Raw genomic sequence first — 19,919 nt, 5'->3', positions numbered from 1 at the left:
GACTCGCCAACTTTCGCACGCGATTGTGCATGGTTTGTCTGCTGCGTGTAGAACTGTATTATTCGGCTCAGGTGTTCATGACAGGCTGTAAAGATTTAGTGAGTTTATGTAGCCCCCTCGGAAGGTGTTTCAGAGTGTCTCAAAAAATTTCCCGCAACTCATTTCAATTCGTGCCGTCTGCACCAAAAAGAACTGCTTGCCACCGTTCCGAAGCGAACTGCGGTGTAGCATGGACTCCGGGATCCGCGAAAAAACCCCATCGATGCAAGGAGTTTACTTGCGAAATCTGCCACTGATGGCGCCACTTGATTTTGTTTGTTTTTGTCTTGTCTAGCTTTTAATAACAGCTCTGTTTTCGGTCACAGTGGTCCTTCTGTCACCAGAACGTGGCTTCCCGATCAGTACAGACAACTCGTCAACAGTGTCCTTTCAGATCTTGGTGGTTGAGGGGGAGTGCGCTAAATGACAGTTTACACCCTTTTCACTCCTTTCTGCTAAGAGTGTATGAAAGGCTTTTGTCCAGGAGTGTGCTCGACTCCGCTAATGGTCGTGGTAGAGGTGGTGGTGATGATGATGACTACGGCTCATCGGAAAATTACGCGACACAGAGCATCGTGCCCCACGTTGCCAGATGCGGTTGAAGCATTGATTGGTGAGAAGCCACAGGCGGTGGTATTCGATATCTGAGTGAATCTACCGCGTAGAACCGAGATGATGTAACATCATCGACTTCGGACGCCGTGAACGGCGCTCTGAAGTATACTTATCATTCATAAACGTGACCAGAGCGCCAAGCGTAAGTAAAAAGTGAAATTGGAAATAATAGCGACGACACAAAAACCGCCACAACGAGTGCGCTTGCCGACACGTGGTTCTGGGGAGCAGTGTACGAAATAACAACCTCGGCTAACTCAACTTCCTCCCTGGGGAGTGAAGGAATGCAATCATTTTATGTCAAAAGACGCGCTTCGATAGAATCGTGGGCGCTAAACAGTATCTAAAATAGCGCGTCGAACTGGTTCTGATCCAACTCAACGCGCTGAAACGACGCCAAATACACGTCAAGCTCCTATCACGCCACTCACTCGGGAGTCAGTATACGCAGCAACGCAGTCAATGCGTGCGACCAGAGAAAGCGCACAAAATAGCTCGGATTCTACAGCGCAGTCCGGACGTTCCCGCTACAAGTGCCCTTCCGTCATAAAGGACGACGTTCGCACGGGCCTCGAACGCTTCAGACCAGTTTCGCAGCGGGCTTTTCGAGTTGAGTGAAAAACCGTGCACTAAACCCGAAAACCTGCATCCGCGCTACCGGTGTCTACATGCATATACCGAGACACCGGAAGTATAGAGCCTTCCATCTCGGCAGGGACGGAACTTTTAGCCCGGCGATTCTTTCGAAGTTAGTTCTCCAGCCACGATGTATAATACCTGGCGCAATTTTGCCGGCGACTTTTGGCTACACCGCACGACACTCGCTCGAAGAGCGGCGCGCGCCCGCGGGGGAGCGGGGGGGGGGGGGGGGGGGGAGAGAGAGACGTTGCGCAGGTTGAGCACAATGGACGATGGCGCCAACAAAATATCGATACGGAGACTCGACGCGGCCGCATAGAAGAGACTTGCGGGTGCCCGAGAGGAGGTAGGTAGGCTTGCAGGCGCGCGGGCCTAGGCACATTAGGGCCCATTGAAAATGGCTGCGCTGCGCGGTTGGTGCAGGCAAAGTAGTAGCGAAGCAGGAAACGAAACTATACGTACAGCCGGCTCTCGTTTTATTTTGCTTTTTTCGTTCATCGCTCGCCGAGCGACAAAAGCGTCGGCAGAAACAAGAACAGCGTCGACACAGACCGGAAGCTAGCTGCTGAAAGACGCGTGCGCAAGAAAGAAAAAAGAAACAGGGAAGCAATAAAGCCCAGCGCACGACCTTACACGAAAAAAAAAAATAATAAAACGGCGAACGCGGTCGAAGCTGAGAAACGCGCGGTAGCCCCCGGGACGACACAAAATAAGGCCGAATCGAACAAAAGGAAATGGATCAGGTTTAAAGGATGACTGAAGGAACAGAAGAGGGGGGGGGGATCAAAGCTAGAACCGAAGCTCGGTAGGGCCTCGGGGCGCAGTGCCAATCCATAACGGGAGAGGGAGGGAGGCCGGGGGAAGGTGGGGGGGGGGGGGGAGGGAGGTTAGCTGCAGTTTCTACCACTACCACCCACTTGAGTGTCATTCACCTGCTTCTCGGCTCCAGGTTCCGCGCACACACACACAAAAAAAAGTGGGCGGGGGCGGGTGGGGAGGCAGTTTTTTAACAAAAGACGCATTAGCCCGCCGTCGTCGCCGGCCGAGTTCGAAGCCATTGAAAAAAGCCCGGGCTGTACACACCATCGACGACACAGCTCCTTTCTTGCTCCCTCTCCCCCTCTCCTTCTCCCCCGCCGTTCCTCTGGCGGTGCCCAGTGTTTTTTGACTTACACGCCCGGCACACTCCCGACGGTCCGTATATAAGGCCTTTTCGGTCGCGTTCAAAAAGAAAAGAAAAAATGAGAAGACTCGGCTTTGTGCGCGTGGCGGCGGCGCGCATACGTCTAAAGGCCCAACTCCATCGGCGCCCCTCGGTGAGCGCGCGGAACGCCTGCGCGACCAGCACGCGCCGCGACGAGCGTCGAAAAGGGGCTTGCATCTCCATGCACCTGGTGCTGGCTCGCTCCCCCTCGCGAGCCGACTGAAAAAATGTCAAGCCGTGAACAATACATGGTTGGGGGCGCTGAAAGGACGAGTTAAACCGCGAAGAAAAGTTCGGGGAACACGAAGCTATGAAGAAAAGAGTCCTCAAGAGCCCCGCGGTCCTCCGATTGTTGTCAACCGGACCCCGCTTCCGACGCGCGCGCTAGCGCCCGTGCGCAGGCGCCGATATCTGGCACTGTCAGATGCGCGCGTCGTGGACGCGCTGGGCGGTGGCCGACGCGTCGCGCATGCGCAGACCTGTTCTGGCCGACGCGTGGGCCCCCAAGCGCGCAGGACGCGCGCCGATGAGCGCCGATGGAGTTGGGCCTTATAGCGGCAAAGAGCGCTATACAACGCTACGGCGAGAGAGCTTCGCGAAGTTCGATTCGTATAGGGCGCAGCGGACGAGCGGCTCTCCCGGAGCCATTTGCGACAGCGGCGACGACGCCCAGTTCGATACGCCGAGTGTTCGCGCTAGTTGAACGCTGTCCACGCGTTGGTCTCTCCCTCTCTCTCTCTCTCTCTCATCCCTCTATTTACTCCCTCTATGTCCCTTCTGCCGTCTATCGATCCATGAGGGGTGAAAGTGCACAATGCGAGGCGGGACGGCGTCTACCGAAGTCAAGCTCAATCTTCAACCCTTTAAGCTTTCCTTCCCCCCTTTCAGAGGAAACGAGGCCAGCACCTACAGGAGTTGCCGCTAACAGTCGAGGCAATTCGACAGCAAAAAAATAAAAAGTAAGTATACGCTCTAAACAGAGGAGGAATAAGAGGAAAGGCAGGGAGGTTCACTCCAAACAAAAGGGAGTAAAGAGGGAGTAAAGTTGTCATACAGCACACACCCTTTTATATAAGAGTGTGCACTAGAGGACAATTCTACTCCCTTATTACTCCCATATAGGCGTATTTCTCTTTAGGGTGTAGAATGACCCTCTGAACAGCAGACCGCGCCTACCCGCTACCTCGAAACCACGTCTTTTATACCAAGGGGAATCGCGCAAAACGTCAACAGAACACGAAGTGTTCCACGTGTTTGCGTGCCGTGGAAATCGTTTAGGTGCACGGTCATTACTAAACGCGTTAGTATTTAGTAGACAAACTGTCGCAGAGAGCAGGACAGCGGTGCGGAGGAGCGGTCAAGGCTGACCCCCGCGGACGCCAACTAATCGCAGTCTGACTTTGAAGCACGTTTTTAGCGCCGGCGAATGCAACAGGCTGCAGTGTACAAACATCAAAATGCGTTGCAGGGATGACCGGCACAAATGTTTCATCGTGTTTTGTTTTGTCTTATTTTTTTACCAAAGCGTCAACTTTTTGAAATGAACCGCATATAAGAGTGACAAGCGCTGCCAGACTTCGCAGATGAGACAGCGCAACACACTAAAGTGGAGACAGGCTGTCCCCTTTGTCCTGTCACTTCGCTGAGGCATCCATCGCAGTACGTATGCTTCCGTAACCGCCTGTGATATACCACTTCTTACATTATTTCGGCGCCAAATGTGTACCAACCGTGAGGCAGAAACACGGGCTGCGCTATACGCCGAGACAGCTTTCTGCGGCACTGCATGGAATAGAAGATACACGGATGACCGATGCGCAAGTGTCACCGCACGGCGCAGTGCAGTCCCAAAAAGTATTTCTCTCTGCCGCCCTAATTCAGCTGTAAAGGCCAGTAAATCATACATCTACTTTCTTGGGTATATTTTCCACGAACAAAACTATATATTACCAGATGGTTAACGTTAAAAGTAACCTTCATCTTTTCTTCGCAGCTCTCGCACACGCACGCACATCGCTGGTTTCCTCGAGCGTCGCGAAGGGTCAGAACCTGACCTAATCTGAGGTTTTCTCTGAAATTACCAGGAAGCCAGGTGTCTACTGGCGCACGATATGTTGGTCACAAGAAGAAGTAGTGTACAGACTGGACCATTCATTTCCAACCCACGTGGACACAGGCATCGATGTATATACGTAAAAAGCAACGGTGTTATCGCCACCACAAATGACTGCACCCAAAACTGAAACATCACCCTAACCTTATCCCCTTTCCCCAACCACAGGCTTCAGTCGTGTCCTTTCTTTTCGAATAAATTCATTCATTCATTGATTCATTCATTCGTTCACTCATTCTTTTTCCTTCTCATGGCTTATGGTGTTTCCCGTTCCAAAGCGACTCAGGCTATGAGGCACGGTATTTTCTTTCGTCAGAGCTTTTATGTTCCGCAAAACTTGCGCTGTCAGCGATACAGCACAGCGCCAGAGCACAATTAGTACAACGCACACAGAGAGACACGCATACGGCGGGCAAGGAGGCTAAGAGTGGCCAGGAGCAAATGTCTCTCCGAGAGAGGAACTAGGCGAACCGTATAAGCTACTGAGCGCTGTGCAGCCGCTAAATACGGTAACGAGTGGACAGGGGAAAGAGCACGGGGGGGAGACAGCTCCAGGGGCGATCTAATATACGACACGACGGCGCATGCTCTGCACGACAGCAAGGGACGGAGCGATAATACACACTGGCACACACGAGCGAAGACGTTCGCGGCGCAAACACACTTTCGCGGAGACTGTCCTTCGCCAGCCACTAACTTTGGCCCAGGGACAGTGTCCCATTCCGGCAGCCCTGTACATGGAAGACAGTGTCAGAAGTTCTTCTCCGAGCACCGACCAGAAGGGGAGAGAGGAGAGGGGAGGGCAGCCACTCGGGGTGGTTAGGGTTAGCAGCGAAGAACTGAGTCGACCCCTCCTTGTGCAGCGATGGCGGGAACTACGACAAAGGAGAGCTGTCGGCGAAAGCGCGCTAAGCGTTGCGTCAGGAACCTGCAATGTCCACGTTCACTGGACAACGCCGACGACGACGCCAACTGTCGGGAAAACGGCATACCGGATGACTCCTGAGCACGCGAAGTGGCCCCGCCTGGTCGCACCCATGGTACTGCGCGTACTCAGAAGGCGTCCGGTAAACCGGTATGTTTCTACGCCAATACGTCTCAGGTATGATAAAGACGTCTAACGTTAGACGTTTCTAGCACAAAAACGTCTAACGCTAGACGTTTCTAGCACAAAAACGTTTAATGTTAGACGTTTTTAGCATACCGGAGTCGTCTTAGCGTAGAACTATACCGGACGTCGGCTTCGCACGCGCAGTGGCCCCTGCTGGTACCACCCAAGTCACTGCGCGGACGCAGGAGTCGTTCGGTAAAGCGGTATACGTCTTCGCTATCACGTCTCCGGTACGCTAAAAGCGTCTACTTAGTGGCACCGTGTATGCACGTGGAGACAAAAGAAAAGGACGAATGGTACCGGATGACATAACAGAGTGATAAGACCACTCTGGCGGCTCTTGTTTGCGAGAAGACAAAGGTAACGATAACAAGAATGAAAAGATAAGAAAAGGTAAAAGTGCTTGGGAGCATGCAAATTGAGCAAAAAGAATTCCCTGCAGACGCCAGTCAGTGTTTCAAATCTGTGACTACAAACTTGTACGCACTCCCCAGCACCTTCTAAAATGTAATACATCGGGGCCTTTATTAAACTTCAACGCCCCTTCAAAACGCATGCCCCCCCCCCCCCCCCCCCCCCCCCCGGGAAAAAAAGAAATCCTGTTAACGAAAACTGAATGCTGATCCGGCCTAATGAAGTACAGAGTTGCTCAGGAACACACAAACTCCACCGAAGGTAATATGCGGAACAGAACTCGAGTACAGCCTCCGAAGCAAAGTCGGCCCAAAATAAAGTAAAAAGCAAAACGGAAGTCGGGCAGACAAGTAGCGATAGCACCGAGACCAAATGACAAGCGCGCGCAAACACTCCAGAGCAAGCCTCGCCTTCGTGCCTCCAGCGCGCCCAAGGCGGGCTAATATACGAATCCTTAGAGGAAGCTAAGAGGGGGGAAGGGAAGGAATTAGACGCGTTATATACTGTGCGTGCAGGCACACATGTACGCACGCACACGCAAGCACACACATACACGAACGCAAGGAAAGCGCCCAAGTGACTGCTCAGGCGAGCAAAGAAAGGCTTCGCGCTCATCGTCCGGTCTGGCAGGGCGCGCGCGAAACCCGCTCCGGGCAAGGGCCGCCGCCGACGTAGGAGCTACCGGCCGAGGAGTACAAACACGGCGGACGGCTCTGACACTCGCTCGAGGAACATGGGCAAATATCCGGGCGGCCGCGTTCCTTCCTCCTCACTCTCTCTCTTTCTTCCGTCCCCCTCTGTGTCTCTCTCCACCTTCCTGTACATATCAAACACACACACACAAACACACACACGGCCCGCTTCTTCCCCCGGACAGGAGAGCCTGCAACAGAGCGAAGCAAGAAGCTGGCCAGTATTCCGAGTATACGCCTTCCCCCGACTGCCTTCATCATTTCCCTCATTCCGTGTACTTCCCTCGAACAGTTCCCTCTTATCCCTCTAGATGCAGGAGATGCTTGTACTTTGTATGCGGGAGAGGATCTCTGAGGCTGGGGAGGGGAGGAGGAGGTGTTCGCCTGCTACTCAACGACAGTGCCCGCCAGGTAGGCTTGAGCCACAAGATACATATGGGCCGAGATATGGGCGTACATGTGGGATTTACATGTGAGCCCTTATTTCACTCTCATGGGGACATACGAGTGGAGATATACGACATGACCATGGAAAGATTGAAGAGCAAGGACAACCTTGGAATTAAATAAACCAAACGATAAGGCAGGCTTTCTTAAAGGGTACTCGACGATGGACCATATATTCACACTATCGATCAGGTGATAGAGAAATGTGCAGAATTTAACTAACCCTTGCATACAGCCTTCGTAGATTACGAGAAAGCATCGCCTCAGTGGAAACCTCAGCAGTCATGCAGGCTTATCCGGAGTTACTGCGGGGAAACGCCAGGGGCAAGAACGGATCGAGAACGGAAAGCTCGGAGAACAGGGCGTATATAGAGGCGATGCTTGAGTAAAAGAATGACCAGGTTGAAAACCGTGCACGCAGAACGCCATATAAGCCTCCCTCGCGCTTATATGCAAGTGAGACCATAATCATCAGCTTGACCACGCCCACTGCAGGGCAAAGGCCTCTCCCATATTTCTCCAATTTACACCCTCCGTCGACCCAGGACACATCCCAGGGGACGTTAAAACTCCCATAGACGTCCTGTGGACGTCCGCAAGACGTCCAAGGAAGTTCTATTGCCCATTGGGATGAATGCCTGACGCGTGGTACCAACCCGGGCCTTGCGTGCCTGCCGGAGCTCCTGCACCGAACTTCACCGGTTCGGAAGACACAGAGGGCGCGAACAGCGAAAGTGACGGGGGACGGCGCCCGGAGGAGGGAAGACACAAAAAGCCAAGGGGCGACTGCGAAGCACTACGGCGCTGCCGGACTGCAGCGCCGGAATGCCACTCTTCCACTCAGGCCCCCTCCCAAGCAACACGTACAACGTATGCCTTTGGCGGGGCTTCGTGGGCATTACGCAACGCTACAAGCCTCCTCGAGTGGCCGGCACTGGCAGAAGCGGCAGTGTTTTTGTCTCGCGGCTTCTCTCAGCAGCCTCTGCAAGCTAATCCCTTTATGTTCTTTGCGACGTCCCTTTGTGGTTCCGCGGCGGGCAGGGGGGAACACACATCATGCGGAGCAAAGGCAACAACTGAACTGCGGAGGCGGTAAAGTGGAGAGAGAACGAAGACGCGGGGTTATGTGGACTTTGAGGAGTTAGGAGGAGGGGAGGGGGTGGGGGGAGGAAGTTTGGAGAAACTCCGGAAGCTACGTCGTTCTCTCTCACTCCTGTTCTTTATAAACTGGCACCGGGCGAGTTCTATTCGCTTGTTTGCGCGAGTCTTACGCGATTGGTACTCGATGGACGAGGCAGGCCGTCACACTCACACTCGTGTGGCCACGCACCACTGAAAGCCGCTACTTTGCGAGCCGGGGAGAGTGAAGTTGCTCTGCGGGAAACGGACGATGTTTCCTTAGAGGAGTCTCTTGGGTTGACTGAGACCACGATGAGTCCAGAGCGACTGTGTATAGCTGGGCGGATGTCGGCACGAAAAGGTGGGGAGTGTAGAGGCCGGACAAGCAACACTGACTATGAAACAAGTAAAAAAAAGCAACTAAAGCGCGCACACAAAAAAAAAGAAAAGAAAAGAAAAGCTAGTATGCTTGAGCGAGCCGCCTCGCTGTTACGCACTCAACTCCTTTCGACATCCCACGATTTGCTTAACACCCACGGCGCATGCGTTCGTGAAAGGACAGGCTGGGGGTTCGACGAACGTGGCTCTCGATCGAGACGAGGAACTGGTTCTACAATTTGTGAAGCTCTCACGGTGCGATGGCACGTAGGGGTTGACCAACGAACTCAAGAAAGAAATTCTTTCTTGGGTTCTTAAGTAACACCTTTGTAGAAGCGGCTTTTCCCCGTCAAAGGACACCCTTCCAGCCAATGGCGTCGGCTGATTCTCACGAGCCTCCTGGCGTGACAATCCAGGGAGTGGCAGATGAAAGGGGATAGTCCCCTCCCTGATTTGTCACGCTAGCAGACTCATGAGTACCAGCCGACGCCATTGGCTGGAAGTGGGGTCCTTTTACGGGGAAAAGCCGCTTCGTTCGTGAGTTGTATCCGAGTACTACTTTTCTTAAAGGTGTTAAAGGGGCCACTTTAGTTAGAAAATGTCAATCACTGCGCGACGACCAGTCACGGTACTTTTTGTTAAAATCGCGAATCACTTCCTCGGTGCATATATTTTTTATTTATTCATTGTACTTTAAGGACCCCGCCATGTGGCATTATATATGAGGGGTGGGATTTAAAAAAATGACGGTTAACGAAAGATGATTATCGATGAACGCGGCGGTGTGCGATGGTGGATTTAAAAATTGGATCACTGCAGTTCCATTTTAAACTGCTGTTAAACTGCTGGTTTCTCTTGCGTAGATCCACCAATGACCTCTACGCGTCTGAAGTCCATTTCTGCCGCACAATGGCGGACGTCTGCCGACCACATTAGCGGCGCAGCCTTGGGTGACGGTTTAGAGCAGATTCTTCAAAGTGATCTCCGTTTAGAGATTGTGAGAACGCCGTGGTGGTCTGAGCCTATTTTACGCAACGTGTCTGGGTGGCATTCGTTGGTGCTCGTGAGCTCTGGAAGAGTTTTTGTACAGCTAAAATGCGACAAAGTTGAGCATTGCTATATTGCCAGCGTACGAACCAATCAGTGGCGCCGTACCACGGCCGAACTGCTTAAAGGGGCCCAGAAACACAATCTTAGTTAACCGTTTTGCCTGTTGATTGCATACAGTGAGTTATAATGGTGCTATTAGCGTCGGTAATACCGCGTGCATTCCGTTTTTTAATATTTTAATGTCCTCCCAAGAACAACTTCATGGTCGCCACACAGTGGCGGGTTTTTAGCAGCGGATATGACATCACCTGGCGCGAGCTTGAGGACCGGACAAACAGTAAATATACTGCAAATTGTGTGAATAAGTAGAGACACATTTTGTCACCTGTCTGCGTTTTATATTAGATCAACAAAAACAACTTGTTTGTCTTAGATAAAAGCCCTGCAAAGCAAGTAAAATAAAAATACACCACCAGGGGCGCTCTGGCATAGAAACAACGCTGCCAGTCTCACAGAGAGCAGGCAACCATGGAGTACAAACTTCCGCGACGTGCTCTGGCTGGCTGTTTTGATTGGTTGCGCCAGGTGCCGTCATTGGGAGAGCGAAATAGGAGTGGGTAGCCCCGCCAAAATCGAGTTGAGGGCAGCGTTTTGTTTGCTTGTATTTTGAAATTTCTTCACTGAATAAGTCCCGTTCCTGTGCATCGATTCCTGTAATTCTTTTTAAGTCAGCATCTGTGTGACATAAAGAACCCACCTGAAGTATAGCCGGTATTCGCCCAGGCAGTGTTTCGCAGCCCCTTTAAGCTGGGACTTGCCATTCCTTGGGCATTCGAGGTGCTTGAACATTGTCTTCTTCTTCCTCTCTCGAGCTCCCTGCTGTCTGGAACACCCATCTCGTCTTATTAACCCTGGGCTGTGCTCTTCAACCGTTTGTCGGTGACAGTATCTTAGTTCTATTATCAATTCACCTCCCATATGGAACTCCTGCACAAACCAACGGCACTTAAGCAGGGTATGGCGCGATAGCGTAATGGGTTGATGCCCACATATATGCGCAACTGGTCATTCTCTCCTCTACATTCATATATCCCTGGTAGTCCTCATACCCCTCCTATGGCGCAGTGGTGCAGCGGTTAAGCGATGCGCCACTGCCCTGCGATGGCAGGTGCTCCCAACGGTGGGCCTTGTGCTATTTAGGTTGCTCTTCCCGAGCAACCTCTCGCGAATCAACCTGCAATTTAACTGCCACCTGCCACGGTGGTCAGTCAGCTCACAATCCTATTGGCAGGTTGTGATGACACCACACGGTCACGGGACCTAGGTGGCCCGCCTATAGGTTGCCGGAGAGGCCGGTTCCTCGGACTGCGAGGCTTCAAACAGTCGCCGACGCCGGACAGTTTTTTCCGGAGATGGGTGTACTAGCGCTCTCGCGTCAAAGCGACGACCGTATTACCGCCACTGTTGGTGTAAAAATATTGGGGCGCACCTGCCTTGAAACGAGCGCGACACGCGATGGTGTGGACTCATTTGTCACTCACCGAAGCTTCCAGCTGACTGCTTGGGCTCAGGTATATGGGGTGACGAGTTTTATCGCCAGGAGAAACCTGCGAGGAGCAAAAAAAAAGAGAAAAAAAAAACACAAACATTAGTGCATGTCGAAAAATTTCGACCTGGCTCACGGTTCCCTAACGAACTCTGAAGCGACATATTCAGCCGCAAGAAATTCCGCGGACAGAAAATGAGCAGATTAGTCTATCTCGTGAAGATATATCCTAAAGGGCAAACCACGTATATCATAAATACAACGTTGTAGCATAACCGCACACAGAGGAGCAGTACGTCACTCACTCACCCACTCACTCACGCATGTCTTTCGCACTCACTCACTCACGAGCCGCGGTGTTTCGACTTCCGGTCGCACTGCTGTCTCCAATGCGGGTTAAATGCAAACACTCCCGGTACTGACATTTTTGGCACACGGAATAAAAAACGGCAGTCGGTTGAGAGTGATCTACAGCCCACTAATCACCGTCCCGAATCCTACGCCGCACTTTTCGAACGTATAAAATCCATCCACTTGTTCGTGCGTGCGCGCGCGCGCGCGCGTGTGTGTGTGTGTGTGTGTGTGTGTGTGTGTGTGTGTGTGTGTGTGTGTGTGTGTTCGCTAGCCGAACTGCCGCACATAATTATGTCCTCAGTGACGACTACGTCATTCTCAGTACATAGCTAAAAAATATTACACGCTTAAACAAAACAAAATGTCGCCACATTAACGATTTTCTAATCCCCTTCATCGCTCGACGACAGCGCCTCCCTGTAGATCGCACACGTCCAAACCATTCACCGCCCCCTCCTAACAACGTGTCAACTGCGCTTATAGGGAACCCAAGCTCAAGTTTGGGAGCGCGACGCCAGCGCCGCAGCGGCGAGCAGCGGAAACTCGGGGCGGCGCCGTAGCAGACGCCCTGCTAGCTTTGTGTGCACGCGCGACGGGAGAGTCGGGCGAGGCGCAGTCTTCGCGCTGACAGACGCGGTCTCGGCGAAGCAAAAAGGAGGTAGTACGAAGGCCGTAATGTAAAAACCAAAGCGTATGTACACGAGGATCCACTCTTACCGTGAACACGCGAGTATGCGGCCGCGCTCTTCGGAGAGCCAGTGAGTCTGTCCCTACCATGCACGAAAAAAGTGGCAGACGACGCGGCAGGCAAGTCGCTCGCTGCTCGATTTTCCAGCCTTGCGACTGCGAGTCGCAAGCCGCTGAACTAATCGGCGAGACAGTCGAGCTTTTGGCAATGACGCCGTCCGCGGATAGTCGAGCTTTCGGCAACGACGTCGCCCGCGGCCACGCCGGGCGACGAGCTGCGCTGCTCCCTCGCTGTCGTAGTCGTCCCTAAGCCTAACCATTTCGCATCGATGCTGCAGCTGAGGGCACTTCGGAACTGGCCAGCGCTGTAATAAAGGTGCTACTCGCGTCACCGTTTTACTATGTTCACCGTCACATAATAAAACAATAACGTGATCGATTTCCGTGATGCCTTTAACTGCGGAGCCAGGTGACAACAGGCGAGCAGCACTGGGCATCAGCAAAGCGGCTTTGGAAAAGAAATATGCTTGTATCGCAGTTATCACTTCTACCAGCAGCTCGGTATTGGCCAACGATCCTCAAAAATGATTCATTTTTGACGTTGCTCTACTCCAGGGTTTGGTATGAACGCGAACAAACAATATTAGCGTATTTTTCTGACGGCGGCGGCAGGCAAACAGGTCGGCAGGCCGGCCCTGAGAAGGGCGCCGCTGTCATCACGACGCTTATACGACTGCGGTGCACATGAATACCGTCACGACATCCTCCTGGTCGCCGTAGTGCATTGCGAATCGCACCGAGCGCGAGTGCAGGAGACGCGGTCAAAGCAGACGAAATTCTCGAAAGCGCGCAAGCAATGTTATTCCGGAGAGTTTTCGTTTCAAGCGAGAAGGCGACCCGCAGGTCGCACTTGCAAGTGTGAACAATGGTGGTCAAATGTTTAGGGGGTTCCCCCAAGGTGGAGTAGAATGTTGACGAACTGTTGCCTGGTCGCATGTCCTTTCGACTCGCACGTAAGTGGATCGCCGTGCTCATCGCATGCAACAACTGACAACTACGATCAACAAGTGTCTCGCTTTATTTCGCAGAGCTGATAGTACTTCGCATATTTCGAGCATATAATTATACAGTGGACTTACCTCTAGTTACATGTCATACAGTACGACGTTAATACTCACTCGAGAAACGCATTTTACAGTCAAATGGGCCTCCTCATTGTCGATCGTCTGCTCCACACAGTAGACGCGACTAATCAGTTTCCCCCCTTTAATTAAGTTTGCATTGCAATACTGCGCGTCAGTCTGAACGATCTTATTGTGGCTTATGCAGGCGACACATCGCGACAGCGCGGGCGCGCGCACGTGCAGGAAAGCGCGCGTGCCAAGAAGCGTGGTGCAAGCAGCGCGAGCAGCGAGCAGCGCCCCAGTTTCTACTTTTCTCCCATAGATGGCGCTGCACATCAGGCGCAGCAGCGCCACCCGGCGATGCTTTGGGAGCCTATAATCCAAACCTCAAAACGTGCGGCGCGCAGGGCGCGACGGGCGCGGATGATTCGTTCGGCGGCTTTACGGGGCGCCTCGCCAGTCTGAAACGTCGAAGCCCGCCCGACACTCTGCGTAATGCCCTCAAATGAATAGTACAAAAATAAATAAAACAGGGGGGGGGGGGGGGGGGGCGAATGGATAAACAATCGAACGCACTACATGACAGCCCGACACGACAGCGGAGCGCCAAGAAGTGGCGGGGACGGGGAAATAAATCCTCGCGAAGCGCGACTACGCCCACGACACGCATGCACTACGTAACGCATTACGGCGTCCGCGGAGGAGACGACGACGCAACGGGGCCGCGCGCACTGGAGAAGTCTTAATCTTGTCAGGTCACCAGGGACACAATTGTGACGGGGGAACAACTCAAGACGACGGCAACGGCGAGAAACAAGGACAATAAAAAGACGGAAACGGTCTGGCACGGACGGAGGCTTCGCAAAACGCGGCCGAAGGGGGAAGGGGGGGGGGGGCTTTAATGCTGCCACACAGCCGCGCGCGCGCGGCCGCCCCAAAACGCAGCGAGAACCCGAATGGAACGAATAATAAGGCGCGAGAATGAAAAAAGAAAGAGAGCGACCGCGGCGAAGGAGACAGCTGTCAGTCGAAACGCGAGCGAAGAAAGAAAAAAAAAAGGCGAAGGTGGCAACGCCGAAACGACACGTGCTTGTCAGACGAACGGGCCCAATGCACGCACGCACGTACGCACGCACGCACGCACGTTCGCACACACGCACGTACGCATGTACGTATGTTTGTGTGTGTGTGTGTGTGTGTAACGGCGGCGAAGAAGAAGGGATACAAGCGCGTCTCCCGTGAGCGCACGGAACGGCATTCCACCGCGCATAGCCGGGAGAGGCGAGCCCGATCTCGATCCCGTCCTTCGGATTCCTCCTCCCGCTCTACCTTTCGCCCTCTCTCTCTTTTTCACCTCTCGCTCGGTGGTGTACTACAGAAGGCGCTCGCTCGGGAATCTCGAAATCTATCGCGGAACACTTCACTGCCGCTTTCAGTTGGAGAGAAAAAGTTTTGAGGAGGGCTTCCAGAGAAGACGTTTGCCGGAAAGCCCCCCTCGTGACACGATGTAGAGATGGGGAGGAGCGGAGAAGGAACTGCTTTGGAGAACGGCCGGCCCGGGGTGTCACACGCAGCGTCTAAATGAAGACTCCTCCGGGATAAGAACTGCTGCGCGGGATATGTCATCCGGGAAGTTTTTCAGGTGGGCGCCGCGCGAGGTGAAAACGTGTACGGCTTCGTTTCTTTGGATAGAGAGGGAAAGACGGCGAAGTGGAAAAGAAACGCAAACGCAGTTGTGTGGGCACCATCCTTGTCAAAAAGTAGCCAGAATGCATGCATAGTCTGCTTCTCATTCGTACGCTCTAAACAGAAAGCAGTCAATAGGGAGTTAGCCGTCCTCTAGTGCACACACCTTTATAAAGGGAGTGAACTAGAAGACTACTCCCTTGTTACTCCCATATAGGTGTATTCGTGTTTAGAGTGCACCGTGGTGTGCTTCCGGCTTTCCTAAAGATGGAAGGTCCTTAAAACGTTGAGCACAAGGATTCTCCCTACCTTAAAGTGATTTAGAGCTTGGGAGGTGGCATAAGTATTCCACTGAAGAGCAAACCACGCAGCCTGGTTAGTTCTGGTAAACACTGTACGCGACTGAATATCGCTGTTCGCGAATGACAGCACCAGTCTCGTTAAGCATGCGCAGTGTGCACGGGTCGCTCTGCATCTTCCCCGCACATTACCACAACCCAGCCTGCACGAAGTCGCCGACGATAAAGCGATGCACGAAAAAAAAAAATGAAAGCCTGGATAAAAGCGTAAAGCCTACTCAACTACTAAAACTCAACTACACGATGGTGAAATTTTTATCCAACGTAGAAGTGACTACAGCTCGTCGCATCTGTCGAACACCCCTTATTTTTTTTTACCTGTGACGTGACAGAGAGACAAGCGGGACGCGCTGCGCTTACCGCCTTCGCCCAATACGGCACTGCTTAGTTCGCATTTCTCCCCCCCCCCCCCCCCCAATTCCAAATGCACGTGAACTACGCCATCAGAGATGGTACAATGAATGCACCTACTGCTGGGGTGTTAGGGTGTGGATAAACGCTCTTTTTTCCCAGGGGTGTAAGGCGCGAGCTGCAGAAACCACCGAACACCCATAAGGGTGTAAAATGGTTCATAGTGCACCGAGGAATGAAGAGTAGAAGGAAAGGAGGGGAGGGTAACCGGAAGACAGCGGTTTGCTATACCTTGCACTGAGGAGATATAATGATGGAAGATGAAGGGGAGCAACCAAAAATGAAGTCAGTGTGCGAAGTCAATACGCATGCGGTAAGGGAAGTCACTCTCGCAGGAAAAGATGAAACATTAGACGACAGCAAATGCCCTGCATTTATTCCGCGCGCTTTAGTGCGTATAATGGTCGAGCAGTTCCTCGACTTCCTTACGCAGGCACGGTAGGTAATGATACACCGTGTATATATCGTTCTCAGCGATCCCCACATTGACTAAAGGCCGCAAACCGACAAAAACATTAAAAGCTACGCAGAAAGCAGAACGAGAGTCTGCGGCGGCCCGGCGTGAGCGAAAAAAAAAAAAGGAGCGCGCGGACCTCGATAAGCGGAGGCACGCAGCCCACTATCGGGGCATGTAATCTCGAATCGCGCTTTCACCTCGCGGCGGACGTGCTTGACCCCGCACGGTCAGAGGTGGCCGCCGTGACCGGACAGACCCGGTTCCGTTTTGGGCCGCAGATCGGCAGTCCTTGCTTATACAGGGGGCACGCAGATGCGTGTTTTCAGCAGTACCACTCTCGGAGGCCATGCATGCGGCCGCTGGAAGCGTGACTTGCCTCCTCTACATTAAGTACGCCTCTTTCTTTTCGCCCCTCTCGTAGCGGTATAACCTCGTTCCTCGACATGTTTCCCATTTCGGCAACGCGAGCGTGGCTTAATTAAAAACACCTCACGCCGCCGCCAAGAGTGATTAGGCCTAAGTCTATATACTGAGTGACAGATCGGATCGTCACCATGTTTCCACAAAGGCATCCTGGTAATACGGCTGTCATATACCGTCTCATTCAAATGAAGCTCCATACATGCAAGGCTGTGCTGTATATAGACCTCCTTCACCCCGCGACGTCACGGAGATGCGGTGGCGCTGATGTCAGTAGCGACTTTCGCGTGGTAGGCAAAACAGGTTCCGCCTGCCCGTGCCTACCGCAGCTGCCGCAGCTACCGGCGGCTGCATCGTGGCTGCGCACTGCAGAAGCAGCATGTACTGACCAGCTGCGTCGCTGTTGGATCCACGTAGTATCATAAAACGGAAAATTAGATTAGCCTTAATAGGTTCCTCGCATATAAATACCGAATTAGGAAATGGGCCGCGGTAGTAAAAGCGCGAAGCCTGGGTGTCGACCGGCGCTGCCAGTCAACGTACTTCACAGCAGGGAGATTGCCGCGCTCATTCACTAGCTGGACAGCATGGTACGCTTAAAATTGTGCAAGAAAAAAAATCATGTATGTAGCTGCGCACATATTTATCACCCTGAGCTGTTGTGCACGGGCGCCGGCAGGGTCACTCTCCACTAAGGAGTGCATTATTTTGTTGATAGCACAGCATGTTTTAACTTGTGTAGAAGTTATACGAACGTATAATGGCGCGTTTTAGGGCATTTAATACATACTTCAAACTATTTCTTAACATGACCGACATATTTATTTAATTCTAGTAGAAAGAAGTCTGGTAAGTTGAGACAATCTTGCGCGGTCACGTTGGAATGCTTCGAACAGCGTACTTTGAGTGTGACAAAAGCCATATGCTTTTCATTGCATCACGCATGTGTCATAAGCGGCTTCATGAAGTAGTACATAATCGCGAAGACTGTTTGGAAAGAAGCAACCGCAGGCGGGCTACCAACAGAGGCACGTAGCGAGATTGACAGGAGATGAAGCAATAAAAAGTGTTTTCTTTATTGATGCGTGAGATATGTAACAAATTTGGTGCAAATATGACATTGCTCTGCTAATTTCAGTAATGCGTTTTATTTTCAGCTATACCTGTTGCAGTTATTGGATAACTATAATTAACACCCTGGTCAAGTCACCCCGAGTCTTGAATAATTAAGCAGAAAGTGCGGAATTTTTTTATGCCAGCATGTTGCCAAAGCCCTATTCTCTATGATGGCGGTATTACTTCTTTTTTTTAGATTCTCAGTACTTATGCATGCATAGACACATGAAAAACTTTTCTTATAAAAATAACTAACATACTACTGCTCCTGTCGGAATAAAAATTGAGAGATTTATTGCACTCCTCAACGTCTCTGGAATCGTTCGCGACAAATTTCTATTTCTATTCGTTACAAATTTACGAAGGGGTGAATGATGCCAATCGCATAAAATGTGGTAGATCGCAAAACAAACCTTTAAGTGTATTCCCTCGTTTATGGCCTCTTCGCTTTCGCTTTGGTCAAAGAAATGCGGCACTGAAATCAACGAAACCTCTGATCCCTGTTCTTCGTAGTGATACTACCATAGTGGTGCTCCGTCGTCGGAAACCCGCAGAATTTACGACGTGCCAGGACCATCGAAAAACCCATTACCTCACAATTTCTGATGACCACAGATCTAAAAACCGTAATGTTATGAATTTCTACTGAATATTTTGCTATAATTTTTCGTAACCAAACAGAAGACCCGGGGCTGGGAAAGAATATAATTTCAGGAATCCAAACTTTTCACCAAATTGACAGTTTAAGAAGGGGAGAAGTCGCCCTGGCTGGTGCCTGATCTGACGGCTAAAAACAGCGGCTACGCGAGACAGATGAGATCGGGACACGGTCGACGCTGTCCCCACTTTTCGCACTGTGCGACACGTGTGTCAACAGACGGTGAGCGCACGTCGACTGTGCCGAAAAAACGCCAGTACTTCCCTCACCACTGTCCCGAGGTAAAATCATTCTTGCTAGTGCAGAGTGTCAAAAACATTACTTTATTCAATGCCTAGGGCTGAAACCAACATTTGAAACGCTTTCTATCCATAATAACACTGTGGCGAAATACGCCGTACATGCCAACGCGAGCCCGTGTATTTCGAGGAATACTAAGTTGAAAGCATCAACCATTGTTATGATTCTCAGAAACTCAAAACGCGCCTACAAGCCTTGAAAACCGGCGCTGCCCCACCTCAACTCGACGCCACTCCCTGGCCTCTTGCCTACCGTGAGTCCGGTAACGACTGCAGCGCCACCTCGCTTGTTTGCAAACATGGAGGAGGTCTATAGACACCTGACATCTAGTCTGGAAGAAGCCTACCATGAACTTTGGTTTGGCTTATGGAGGTTTAACATCCCAAAGCGACTCGGGCTATGAGGGACGCCGTAGTGGAGGGCTCCGGAAATTTCGACCACTTGGGGTTCTTTAACGTGCACTCACATCGCACAGTACTCGGGCTTCTAGGATTCCGCCTCCATCGGCCGCCACGGTCGAGATCGAACCACCGTCTATCGGGTCAGCAGCCGAGAGCCACAACCACTGAGACACCGCGGAGGCTTTACCATGAATTTTAATCCAAGTGTCCCGTGATTCCCTTCATCGCAATTTCCGATGAATAAAGTTGTCCGGCTACTACTAGAGATTAGGCCTAAGTCTATATACTCAGTGGCAGTCGTCACCGTGTTTCCACAGCGGCAACCTGGTAACACGGCCATATAAGTAGACTGGCTCGTCAAAACGAAGCTCGATGTTGAGAAGGAGCTACTTCAAAAGCTTTTGAAACGGCCTATACAACAGCCTGCTTCCAACAATGAACACGCGACGGCCTTAAAGGGGCTGCGAAACACTGCCTGGGAGAATACCGGCTAAACTTCAGGTGGGTTCTTTATGTCACAGAGATGCTGACTTAAAAAGAATTACAGGAATGAATGCACAGGAACGGGAGTTATTCAGT

At 51.9% G+C, this 19,919-nt stretch overlaps 1 protein-coding gene across 1 annotated transcript in view; it reads right to left on the bottom strand.

Moving 5' to 3' along the window:
* LOC149366892 (protein O-linked-mannose beta-1,2-N-acetylglucosaminyltransferase 1-like) overlaps nt 1-11,435 on the bottom strand; it is a 74,934-nt gene extending 63,499 nt beyond the window's left edge. Inside the window, exon 1 of the mRNA XM_089552931.1 lies at nt 11,363-11,435. The gene's annotated coding sequence lies outside the window, so the exon portion shown is untranslated. The remainder of the gene's footprint in view (nt 1-11,362) is intronic.
* Nucleotides 11,436-19,919: the final 8,484 nt, after the last annotated feature.

This window comes from Amblyomma mixtum, chromosome 1, assembly GCF_055824585.1.
Source record: "Amblyomma mixtum isolate Tamu chromosome 1, ASM5582458v1, whole genome shotgun sequence".
NCBI lineage: Eukaryota > Metazoa > Arthropoda > Arachnida > Ixodida > Ixodidae > Amblyomma > Amblyomma mixtum.
Note: the sequence above shows the minus strand (reverse complement) of the source record. Positions and strands in the feature narration are given on the sequence as shown.